General features: G+C 37.2%; 1 protein-coding gene across 1 annotated transcript in view; it reads right to left on the bottom strand.

Annotated features, from left to right (window-relative positions):
• Window positions 1–3,956, bottom strand: part of rin (ras GTPase-activating protein-binding protein 2) — an 11,677-nt gene extending 7,721 nt beyond the window's left edge. Inside the window, exon 1 of the mRNA XM_075292094.1 lies at window positions 3,265–3,956. The gene's annotated coding sequence lies outside the window, so the exon portion shown is untranslated. The remainder of the gene's footprint in view (window positions 1–3,264) is intronic.
• Window positions 3,957–13,641: the final 9,685 nt, after the last annotated feature.

The raw sequence follows: 13,641 nt of genomic DNA, 5'->3' as shown, positions 1-13,641 counted from the left end.
GACTACAAAATATGGGGGCCACATTTTAATTAGCTAATTAAGAAAATTATAGAAAATTTTTACAGTTTTAATTAAAATATTAATTGGCAACAATATATCTCCAATGAAAAAGTTGATTGTTGCTGAAGTTGAAAACGTAATGAATTAAAAAAAAAAAAAAAAAAAAAAACTGATACAATTAACTTTGTAATCAAATTAAAAATAAGGCCAATAAAAAAATAATTGAATATTTCCACATTTTTAATTAAAAAATTAAACCATTAAAATTTCAATTAAATATAAAATATTTCCCATTAAAACATAATTGAAAATTTTATTCGGAAATAATTTTTTTCATTGGATGCATTCAATTCTAAAGAAAAATTTCAACTGTAATTATAAGCGGAAAATTAATAAATATAAACTACTGTAAATTTGAAAGAAAATTATTTATCTAAAGGAAAAATAAAACGGTCATATACTAGCACAATGTACCAAATTTCAACTGACTCGGATGAAATTTGCTCCTCCAAGAGGCTCCAAAACCAAATCTCGGGATCGGATTATATGGGGGCTATATATGATTATGGACTGATATGGACCACTTTTGGCATGGTTGTTAAATATCATATACTACCACCACGTACAAAATTTCAACCAGATCGAATGAATTTTGCTTCTCCAAAAGGCATCGGAGGTCAAACGTGGGGATCGGCCACGTACAAAATTTCAACCAGATCGAATGAATTTTGCTTCTCCAAAAGGCATCGGAGGTCAAATCTGGGGATCGGCTTATATGGGGGCTATATATAATTATGGACTGATATGAACCAATTCCTGCATGGTTGTTGGATACCATATACTAACATCACGTACAAAATTTCAACCGAATCGGATGAATTTTGCTCTCCAAGGGGCTCCGGAGGTCAAATCTGGGGATCGGTTTATATGGGGCCTATCTGTTGATCGGTTTATATGGGGGCTATATATAATTATGGACCGATGTGGACCAATTGTTTCATGATTGTTAGAGACCATATACTAACACCATGTACCAAATTTCAGCCGGATCGGATGAAATTTGCTTCTCTTAGAGGCCTCGCAAGCCAAATCGGGGGATCGGTTTATATGGGGCTATATATAATTATGGACCGATGTGGACCAATTTTTGCATGGTTGTAAGAGACCATATACTAACACCATGTATCAAATTTCAGCCGGATCGGATGAAATTTGCTTCTCTTAGAGCAATCGCAAGCCAAATTTGGGGCTCCGTTTATATGGGGACTATACGTAAAAGTGGACCGATATGGACCAATTTTTTCATAGTTGTTAGAGACCATATACTAACACCATGTACCAAATTTCAGCCTGATCGGATGAAATTTGTTTCTTTTAGAGCAATCGCAAGCCAAATTTGGGGGTCCGTTTATATGGGGGCTATACGTAAAAGTGGACCGATATGGCCCATTTGCAATACCATCCGACCTACATCAATAACAACTACTTGTGCCAAGTTTCAAGTAGATAGCTTGTTTCGTTCGGAAGTTAGCGTGATTTCAACAGACGGACGGACGGACGGACATGTTCAGATCGACTCAGAATTTCACCACGATCCAGAATATATATACTTTATGGGGTCTTAGAGCAATATTTCGATGTGTTACAAACGGAATGACAAAGTTAATATACCCCCCATCCTATGGTGGAGGGTATAATAACTGTATCATTTAATTTCGTCATTGAATAAGAAAAAAATATCATTGGTTGGAAGCAAATCTAAAAAATACTACTATAATAATAACCGGAAATTCGTAAGTATAAAGTCTTGTAAATTACTAGAAAAATATTTCATCTAGAGGAAAACTAATTATAAATAAATAAACAAAAATATATATATTATATATTATGTTTAATTTTTTTGGCTTAATGTAATATGTTCATATGTCCAATAGTATTTTATGAATACTTTCACCTCATGCATTATTACCACTTGAAATATCGTTTAATAATTTCATTTCAAGAAACAAACTAATTTTTTTGTTTAAAATAATATATTTGATATGTGTAAAATATGGCTTCTTATAATGAGAAGGGTATGGTGGTGGGAGTATATTAGTATTCAGAACCCAAAAATTTTAAAATTGCATCAAATTTGATCAGAGGTATGTTATTCTAGAGGAGATCTCAACAAAAGTAACTTCATAGCACATAGGTCTAAAGAGACTTCTTCCAGCATTCCAGTTCGATTTCATCCTCCTAAATGTACATCTGTCTAAAAGCAGTATTTTTTTATAGAATTTGATGTATTTACTTTTGAAAGGAGCTTGTATAGGACGCTTAAAGTTTTTTCCTAAACTCGAAATAAGCTTTAATATGAGGTTTATAAGCATTAATATGTTGCGTATTTGGAAAGGGGGGTCGATATTTTGAAGGACCAGGGACCTCTCTGGGTTATTTTTATTTGAATTCGAAATATACACTTTATTACCTCTTATTTGGATACCATATTTGGGGAGATTTTGAGCGATAATGGAAAATTCCAGGCCGTAACTGCGTAAATAGGCCTTACTGACAAAAAAGTTACCTTACATTTTGTGTTCCAAGTCGAAAAACCGATGCCCTTGTTAAAAATTTAACTAATAGGACAATTAGACATAAGTCAAAAACCCTAGACGCAAAAAAGATCTTCATAAGTGACAGGAAATATAAGACTAAATCTAACTTGGAACAGTTCAGTTCTTGTATTGGATCGAACCACGTAAAATTAGATCCTTTGCCACATATATGTATAAGATGAGCCGAAATTTGAATATTATCACAATTCGTATAAACATATTACAATTGAGAATAACTAACTTAAAGCGATAGCAAAAGCGACGGCGCAACGTGAATAAGGAAAATAGGCGGCGTGAAGACAATATTATTTCGGCCTCTGCTAAGAATATAACAAATGTGAAACATGGATAAAAGAGACAAAAAAAATTGCACAAATGGCTTCAAATAATGCGTGTATCTTTCGGCTAATTTTATTTGGATCATAGAAGAAACAGCATGTAAAAGAAGTATCAAAAGAGTGAAGAAGAGAGTTCTCTTTCAACAAACGTTTTAAAACAAATGTTTCCAAAATTTTTAGGTTATGTTATGCCGGAAAAAATTTACATTAACATTTATGGAAAAGACAAAATGCTTCAAGAAATAAAAAAACACCATTTACAACAAAGAAACGAATGCCGCATGGTCTTGAAATATAAGAAAAAAAATAGAACAAAATATACCACTTACCAGTTGAAGTTAAATAAAGCACTTAGTTTTATTGCTTTTTTGAAAATTCTTCGTTTTGTTTCGACACACAAAGGCTGCAAAATTTTATTGATATATTAATTGTTGGATAAACGTCCAAAGGATGTAATCGAATTTTTTCCAGTTGCCTTTTTGTTGTTTCTCCCTTTCAGTGCACACAGCTCATCAAGGTGGTGGTAATAAATGCCCTTGATTATTATTAAGATAATTTAAACGCTATGTTTTAGTTTCGTTTGTTGTATCAAACGAATTTTGTAATCTTTGTTTAAAAAAATAGAAATTATTTTTATTTTTGGCGTTACTTTTTTCTTCTAGTTCCCCTTCACTTCTTTGCGACGGCTTTTTAATAGTGGTATTCGCCTTCGTACTAATTCGTCTGCTTCTGCCTCTTCTTCTTGCTTTGTGTATTTTTGCAAATTTTAGTTTTCCTCTTTTGTGTGGTTTATAGTATGGCAAAATATGATTCCCAATCGCGTTCTCGTTCAATATTTAATCAGCCAAAATTGTGCATACACACAATTTATCTCTTCCTCATAAAATCACAGTTTTGTTTTTATATTTCAATCTTTTTTGTTATTTCTATATAGTGCAGTGTTTTTTGTTTTGTATATGCGAAAAAATAATTGCAGTTTAGCGTTGAAATTGAACAAGTGTTGAAAGTGAACCTCTTTTTTGTGCTTCTTCATTAGTATGTTCTAAAAAGTTCTAAAACGCTATGCTCATCATATATTTGTCTCATTGGCTTCAACGGGTTGTTTCTTTTTCTCCCAGGCAATTTTGATTGCTGAATTGACATAGATTGAAATGATAGAATTCATACATAAAAGAGACGCAAAGAACAATTTTCCATTGATGTCAATACAGCCGTTTTTAAACAAGAAAAATAGAAAATGGTGCAGGTATCTTAAACTCGAACATTTACACTAATGCGCCGTGCAGACTATAATGCGCTTTACAGTGGTATTCGTCGGTGTTTGTAAAGAATCTTACAGTGTGTCGGATCGATACGACTTGTCGGCGATGACTAAATAATCGGTAAATGTGTTATCGATCCCATAAACATGCAGCAGTATCGATTATGCCTTCGGACTTAACTTATAATGTGCACAATATGAGGGATATGTTCGACACGAGCACTGTCGTCCGGAATAACTGATAGTCTGTAAAGCGCATAAGTTTAACCGGATGGCAGTGCTCGTGTCGAACTTATCCCATACATTGGCCACGTTATAAGTTAAGTCCGAAGGCATAATCGATACTGCTGCATGTTTATGGGATCGATAACACATATACCGATTATTTAGTCATCGCCGACAATTCGTATCTTTTGAACGCACTGTAAGATTCTTTACAAACACAAACATTGCGCCCGGAATAATTTATAGTCTGAACGACGCATAAGAAACATTAAGGGTTTTCTTTTAGCACTGGTTACCCTAAGCCGTGAAAGAAAACAGAGTACTCGATTATCCAGGACATCTCCAAAAATATGCAACACTGAAATCCTACATTTCTTATGTATGAAACGTTCCAATGAGTAATAAATATATACTGCCGCGATTATTTATGACACTGTACCACTTTGAATTTCATGTTTTTCGAAAAATTAGTCACAATAAATTGTTGTGAATCGAAGAAGGCTCACTTTATGAAAATACAATCTGGCAACGTCGGAGCGACTTGTTCCAGAGAGAATAAAAACGCAAGAGAGCGAAAATGTCTCTTCTACAAAAACAACAAATGTCAACTGTATAGATGTCGCACAATGCCTGCAGCGTTGGTATTACCGACGTTGCGGTCGAAGCGCTGTTTTGATAAATTGTTTATAAAGGCATCGGCAGTTATAAATTCAAATTGTCTGCCAAAAAAATTAATAGAATGAAAAGATTTATATAAAATAACATTTGTTATTACAAAGTAGGTTCTAAATCCTATTTCCCTTACGTTTCGTAACGCCGGCAGAGAACTGAACTGGGTGACGCCGACGCAAACTGTATGATATTTGAGAGAAGCGCCGACAAAAACTGCATGATATTTGACAAATTTTCCTCATGACTGCCACCTAATGACACAGTTTCGCTTCACAGTTTCGTCCTTTTGTCTTTTTATTCTCTATGCTTGTTCTGATGAGATGTTCTGGATAGAACACCAGTGCAAAGATGTTCTGGATAGCCCATACAAATGTTTCATCCAGTTCTAAAAGAAAACAACCCTATTATAGTATATTACCACAAGGGATGAAATCTCGATGCTCTCAAACATTTATGCAAATGATTAGCTTACAATACACTCACACTATGTTCGAATTCTAATTTTTGGACAATTGAAATCTCGCTTTGTATTTGAGACTTGCAAATATCGAAAAAGCAAGAATTCGATTGTAGTGTAAACGTAGAATTCGAACAATGTGACTGTAATTTTAGAAATTGTTCAGAAAAAAATACTTCATTGGTTTTTCACTTATGAAAATCCAAAATTTTCACGATTACTTTTTTTATTATTTTCTAGTATTAAGTTGGCATTATCGCGCAAATTTGGCCATGATTTTGAAGCGATAGGGAAATTCAAATGCTCCTTCCAGATTATAAGTTTATCCGGACGAGATTGCTCGTGTCAAACATATCCCATATGTTGGCCACATTATAAGTTATGTCCAACGGCATAATCGATACTGCTCCTTGTTAATTTCTCATTTACATTATACTTCCAAAATCAACTTTAACTAGATTTCAACCTTATAAATATAGGATTTCAAATCCACGTTTAATTGATTTTGAGCCTAATCCCAACAAACACAAGGATGACCACCCAATAAACACAGGATGAGCGTTTTTCAAATGCAACAACTTTTCAGTTTGAGGGTAAATATAATTTTCAACATAAATTCAACTTGACTTGAAATAGCTCATCTTCAAATTGTTTGCGAATTACTTCCAATTTGCCAAAATGTTGACGAAATCTTTGAAAAAGTGTTGAAGATAATATGAGAAAACTTTGACAAAACACTACCCTAATGCGCTTTACAGACTATCAGTTATTCCGGACGACAGTGCTCGTATCGAACATATCCCATATATTGTGCACATTATAAGTTAAGTCCGAAGGCATAATCGATACTGCTGCATGTTTATAGGATTGATAACACATTTACCGATTATTTAGTCATCGCCGACATGTCGCATCGATCCGACACACTGTAAGATTCTTTACAAACACCGACATTCCGTCCGGAATAACTGATAGTCTCTAATGCGCATAAAATGCAACGAAAAAACCATGTGGTTTTCAATACTTATTTGTGCAACGAAGTTCGTGGTCAATTGCAAAAAATAAAAAAAAATGGAAAATTTTAGACAAATAGCCAAATAGTTTATAAAAATTGGTAAGTGAAAATAAAAAATGAAATAAAACTTTAAGGAAGTCACTACCCTGCCAGCATTTCAAAGTTCCATTTCATCCTCATCGCTACCACAGACTCGTAAATGTCACCACAACCATCGCGAACTGTGATGGGGGAAGCATATCAAAAAGTATAAAATGTACATGAAAGTATTTTGCCATCACTACTGTTAGAAGAGCCATTTTATTTTTTGTGAAACGCCAAGCGCAACCAGCTTGTTATATTTTATTTAAATAAAAACGAAAATAAAGTTCTGAAAACATAGTGTTACGTTTTTATATTTAGGCGTTTTTAATTACCCGACAATTAAAACACAGTTCTTTTAAATAACGACAATCTACAATTTATTTACTATGACTTCACACTTTACAATTCGTTCACACTGAAGTTATTCGTTTGACGCTTTAATTAAGACTGACTCGTTAGCAGCATGCGAGCGCTTTTATATATAACGGTGTGGCAATACGAGAACATTCTGGTAGCACTACAATATTCTAGCAACGCCAGAACATTCTTAGACAATGCTAGAAGGATCTACGACCATTAAGTCATTCATCTGGTGGCTGCTAAACACATACACACTCACATAGATATACGCTCGCATTACTACAAGAACAAAAACAATGACAATATACAATGAGATGAAATGAGAATGCAAAATAACAAAGCAAAGGGGTTGTTATCAAAGAGAGTGAGAACTTACATGAAAATAAGCAAACAAAAGAACATAAAAGAAATTCAGGAAAGTGCTAGAAAATGAATAGATGATTCCAACAAGTTATAACGAAATTTTATCGTTACAATTTGAAATTTAAATTAACGGAAACTAATTTAAATAAACTTAAATCTATAATTATCAAATTCGTAACACTGCCTCCCGCTTAAGCCTGTTCGTCCCGAACAGGCACAGAACCTGTTCCGTAAGGAGCCAATCGTTCCAGATGTACAACTTTCATCTTTGATCTAGGGCTGTCGTCCTTCTGAATCCGGTATACAACATCATTGATCTTCTTGATGACTTTGTATGGGCCTTCCCACTGTGTTTGCAGTTTGGGACACAGTCCTTTCTTTCGTTGCGGGTTAAATAGCAGAACCAATTCTTCTTCTTGGAAGCCCTCAGTATTTACAGCACGATCGTATCTCGCCTTCATTCTGTTGCTGACCATTTTTATTTTGTTGCGCACTGATTCGTGAACTTCTCCGAAAGTGTTTGGGATGTCGTTTCTGTTTTCTTCCATGGCGAGCTCATAAGGTTTAGCGCCGAATATCAGATCTCCAGGCAACTTCAACTCAGTTCCGAATAGAACATTGGCCGGTGTTCGAGAGGTGGAATCATGAATGGCAGATCTATAGGACAGCAAAAACTTTGGTATATGCTCGTCCCAGTCCCTCTGGCCGTTGTCCACCACTTTTCGAAGATGTTCCTCCAGGGTGCGATTAAACCTTTCTACCATGCCATCGGATTGTGGATGTAATGGCGTAGTCCTCGTTTTCTTGATACCAAGGGATTCACACATCTCTTTGAATATGGCCGATTCAAAATTTCTTCCCTGGTCTGAGTGAATCTCGGACGGCACACCGTAGCGACATATCCAGTTTTTGTTGACCATATCCACAATCGTTTTTGCCTCTTGGTTTGGAATTGCATACACCTCCGGCCATTTGCTGAAGTAATCCATGACCACAAGGACATAACGGTTTCCAGAATCACTTACTGGGAAAGGGCCTGCCACGTCCATTGCTATTCTTTCAAACGGGGCTCCAGGTCTATACTCTTGCATAGGACCTCGACTTTTCCTTGTTGGACCTTTCGCTTTCATGCACTTCTCGCAATTGGCTACCCATTCAGCAATTGATTTCTGGCATCCAACCCAGTAGAATCGTTGCTTCACTTTCTCGGCGGTTTTGGTTATTCCCAGATGACCTCCACTGGGACCATTATGGAACTCCGCCAAAACGTCTCTTATTTTGGAATCTGGAACGATGATCAAATTTCGGCTGCTTTTGCCATCTTCGCTTTCCCATTTACGTTGCAGGGATCCATTGACTAGAACTAAACTATCCCATTGAGCCCAGTATGATTTCATAAGTGGACTTTCGGCTGCGATGTCTTTCTTACTGGGCTTCTCGTTCTCTTCCTTTGCCGAAATAATTTTGTTCAAAATGGGATCTTTACGCTGTTCTGTTGGCCAGTCCACTCCAGATTCGATGTGTAACAGCCGAATATCAACAATCTCCTCCTTATGTTCAGCTTTCGAGCAGTGCTTGCATTCTATACTGCAAGGTCGACGTGACAAAGCGTCAGCGTTACCGTGTTTTCCACCTTTTCTATGCTCGACACTGAAATCATAGCTTTGGAGCCTCTCGATCCAACGTGCCAGTTGAGCTTCCGGATTCTTGAATTGGAGCAACCATCGTAGAGCTGAGTGATCAGTCCTGAGCAAGAAGTGTTGTCCATACAAATATTTATGATAATGTTTTACACTCTCTATGACGGCTAGCAGCTCTCGTCGCGTTACACAGTAGTTCTTTTCGGGCTTGGACAACGTTCGGCTGAAATATCCGATGACCTTCTCCTTGCCGTCTATCTGTTGGGATAGCACACCTCCAATACCATGCGCGCTAGCATCTGTATCCAAAACAAATTCTTCGCCCGGAATAGGATACGCCAGAACAGGAGCTGAACATAAAAGTTCTTTTAAATGTTGGAATGAATCCTCCTGTTCGTCGCTCCACTGGAACTTCTGACCTTTTTGCGTCAATTTATGGAGACTAGCGGCGATGCTGGCGAAGTTTGGGACGAATCGTCGGTAATATGTACATAACCCAAGGAAACTTCTTAATTCGTGGAGATTTCGGGGTCGTGGCCAATCTCTGACAGCTTGGATTTTGTCTTCATCGGTGGATATGCCCTCTGCAGTCACATGATGACCCAGGTATTTAACTTCCCGCTGAAAAAGGGAGCATTTCTTTGCGTTAAGGCGTAGACCAGCGGCTGACAATTGCTGGATAACGTCTTTCAAGTTCTTAAGGTGCTCGTCAAATGTTTTGCCCATCACTATGATGTCATCCAAGTATATCAAGCACGATTTCCAGTGCAACCCCTTCAGTACCCGCTCCATCAATCTTTCGAAGGTAGCCGGAGCGTTGCAGAGCCCGAACGGCATTACATTGAATTGCCAGAGACCGCCATTAACGCCAAAAGCCGTCTTTTCCTTGTCTTTCTCGGCGATCTCTACTTGCCAATATCCACTCTGCAAATCGAGCGTAGAAAACCATGTTGTTCCGGCTAGTGTGTCCAACGTGTCATCAATGCGTGGAAGCGGATAACTGTCCTTTTTGGTGACATCATTCAGTTTTCTGTAGTCCACGCAGAATCGGGTACTTCCATCTTTCTTTTTGACCAGCACAACTGGGGAACACCAAGGACTTGATGACGGCTCGATCACACCACTCTCCGCCATTTCCTTTATGAGCTTTTGAACTTCGTCTCTTTTTGCAAGGGGAACACTTCGAGGTGCCTGTTTTATGGGCCTTTCTTCTGCGGTTTTAATTTCATGTTTCACTACAGATGTTCTTCCTTGATTTCCCTTTTCAGAAGCAAAAGCAGAGGCGTTTTTCCACAACAATTGCTTGGCTTTATTTCTCTCTGACGGCGATAGATGACGTGTCCAAGCCTCGACATACGCTTCTAGATGTTTTCTCACTGCTCCATGTGTCTTTGATGAGTTGCCTTCCAAATTGACTATTGCCTCGGCTGGTGTACATTTGCCAATGTCAGAAAATTTTACAATTTGCTCGTGATTGTCAGACAAGTTCAAGACACGAACTGGTATTAGTCTCTCTTCGTTCGTTGTTACCAGGGCATTTGCTATCAAGATGTTGTTGCTTTTGTTTTCTGCTGGTTCAACAACCCACAATTGGCCGACTTCACAATCTCCATTCATAGAAACCCATATAATTGCTTCGGCATTCGGTGGTATAGACTCTGACTGGCTCGATGTCAAACGTCTGACAGGTGCATTCCCGTCGTATCCCACGTTTACCGTTATTTCGGCATCGCACCATGTCATTACACGACGCTTCATATCCAAATTGAGACCAAAAGCAATCATGAAATCCGCTCCAATTATAACTTCGTCTACTATATCGGCCACAATGAAATCATAAGTAACGGATTTGTTAGCAATAGTTAATTTTACGGTGACCTTTCCATATACGGTTGCGGGTTCCCCTGTAGCCGTGCGTAGCTTGACTCCAATCAGTGGTGTAACTTTTCCTTTTACTAAATCAGATCTAATGATAGACTTTGATGCACCAGTATCCAACGTCAAAGTACGCTTGTCGCCATTAATAACACCCGCAATAGTTAAATTGTTATTTTTCTGTTGAACTATTGCTATGGAGATGGTGGGGCCATCGTCTGTGGGAGCCAGCTCTTGCCCCGCTGAACTAGCTCGATTTAGTTTAAAGGTGACTCACTTGACTGTGGGGTCACCTTCTTATGGCTATTGTTTAATGGAGATGGTGATGTGGACCTTGACCGTTTGCGTCGTGCTTTGAATTCTCGAGCTAGATGTCCCGGCTTATCACAGTTATAGCATTTGATCCGGGATTTATTTGCTTCTTGCTTCATTTCTTGCATTGCCTGCTTCATGGCCTCTTTCATCGACTCAATAACGGACTTTGATTCATCACACTCTGTCTCTACTTTACGTACCTTGTGAATTTGAGGCCGCGCTAGCAATCTCGCAGTCTCCTGTGCAAGTGCGAATGTTACTGTTTCAGCGAATGTAGCCTTTTGTGACGCATATGTTGCACATTTTATATCTGGGTCTCGAATACCATTGACGAAGGTTTCAATCTTGATGCGGTCCACAAGAGGATGACTCTCACCTGGGTATGTCAAAAGCACTAGACGCTCAACTTCTGTTGCGAAATCTTGTAGGGTTTCATTCGATTTCTGGATTCTTCCTCTCAATTCCATTCTGAAGATGTCCTGCTTGTGCTCTCCACCATACTTGCGTTGAAGTGCCGCTATTACTTCATTATAGTTATTTCTAGAAGCAGCTGGAATGCTTTGTATCACATCAGCAGCATTGCCCTTTAATGCCAATAGAAGTTCAATTGCTTTATCATCGTCATTCCACAAATTTCTACAAGCAACCATTTCGAATTGGAATTTGAAGACATCAAATGACGTTGAGCCATCGAAAACAGGAGTTTTGATTTTTGAGCCCTCGATGACGCGCACTGGACCACCTTTAATTTCCAGCTCTGACATTTTTTTCTCGATGTGCAGAAACTTCTCATCATGAACCATAATTTTCTCATCCACGGAAAGAACTTTCTTATCCAATTCCACAATTTGATTTTCTATATGGTCCACACGTTTCTCCATGCCTTCAGAAATTTGTTGTAATTTTTCGTTGACCATTCTAGAATTTTCGTCGAATTTTTCTTCCAATTTTCTAGAATTTTCTTCCATTTTTCTAGAATTTGCTTCCATTTGTAGGGCATTTTCTTTCAGCAATTTTCTAGAATTTTCTTCCATTTTTCTAGAATTTTCTTCCATCATTTTGCTCAAAGCATTGAGCATTGATGTGTAATCCACAACATTCGAAGCCACAGATGGAGTTTCTACAGTGCTTGTATTGACGAGTATTGATTCATCAATGTCTTCCTTATAATCAAACTCATGCGTCGCAATGTCCATATTACGCCGTTCAAACTCTTCCAGTAGACGCTTTTGAAGCTGGGCCTTATTGCCTGTTGTCGGCAGCTCCAGTTTGCTCAATTCCTTTTTTAAGTCTTCCACTCGAAGCTCATTAAACTTCATTGTAGATTTTTTTTCGTTATCCCACTTCTGACACCAATTGTTACGTTTTTATATTTAGGCGTTTTTAATTACCCGACAATTAAAACACAGTTCTTTTAAATAACGACAATCTACAATTTATTTACTATGACTTCACACTTTACAATTCGTTCACACTGAAGTTATTCGTTTGACGCTTTAATTAAGACTGACTCGTTAGCAGCATGCGAGCGCTTTTATATATGACGGTGTGGCAATACGAGAACATTCTGGTAGCACTACAATATTCTAGCAACGCCAGAACATTCTTAGACAATGCTAGAAGGATCTACGACCATTAAGTCATTCATCTGGTGGCTGCTAAACACATACACACTCACATAGATATACGCTCGCATTACTACAAGAACAAAAACAATGACAATATACAATGAGATGAAATGAGAATGCAAAATAACAAAGCAAAGGGGTTGTTATCAAAGAGAGTGAGAACTTACATGAAAATAAGCAAACAAAAGAACATAAAAGAAATTCAGGAAAGTGCTAGAAAATGAATAGATGATTCCAACAAGTTATAACGAAATTTTATCGTTACAATTTGAAATTTAAATTAACGGAAACTAATTTAAATAAACTTAAATCTATAATTATCAAATTCGTAACAATAGATATTAGGCTTAAAATTGTGAAAGGTATATGGTGAACAATTTTCGTCCTTCGAAATTGATCTAAATAGGCACCTAATAATTGCACTGATGAGAAACTTTTTCGTAGTAACTACAACTTCTTCTACAACTTCTCAATAGTGACGGCGCTTTTCCGACGAGTTTTTGATGTCGTATATGATTGTTTTCGACGTAGTGGGGATTCTCAGAAGCGCCCCCAAATTCAAAAAATGTTGGCAGGGTAAATGTATATCTCTTTGCAGAAAACTAAAATTATGGATTCTACGTTCTTGAAAACATTAAAAAGCTGACCGATGAAAAAATGGTGGAAAATTAACTGGAACTGTTTCAAATAGTTTATAATAATTGGTACGTCAATATGAAAAATTATATCAACACTTTAGAGAAGTCACTAAATTTAAATCTCTTAGCAGAAAACTAAAATCTTTGGATGCTACATTCTTGCAAACATTAAG

The sequence above is a fragment of the Haematobia irritans genome, chromosome 1, assembly GCF_050003625.1.
Source record: "Haematobia irritans isolate KBUSLIRL chromosome 1, ASM5000362v1, whole genome shotgun sequence".
Lineage (NCBI taxonomy): Eukaryota > Metazoa > Arthropoda > Insecta > Diptera > Muscidae > Haematobia > Haematobia irritans.
Note: the sequence above shows the minus strand (reverse complement) of the source record. Positions and strands in the feature narration are given on the sequence as shown.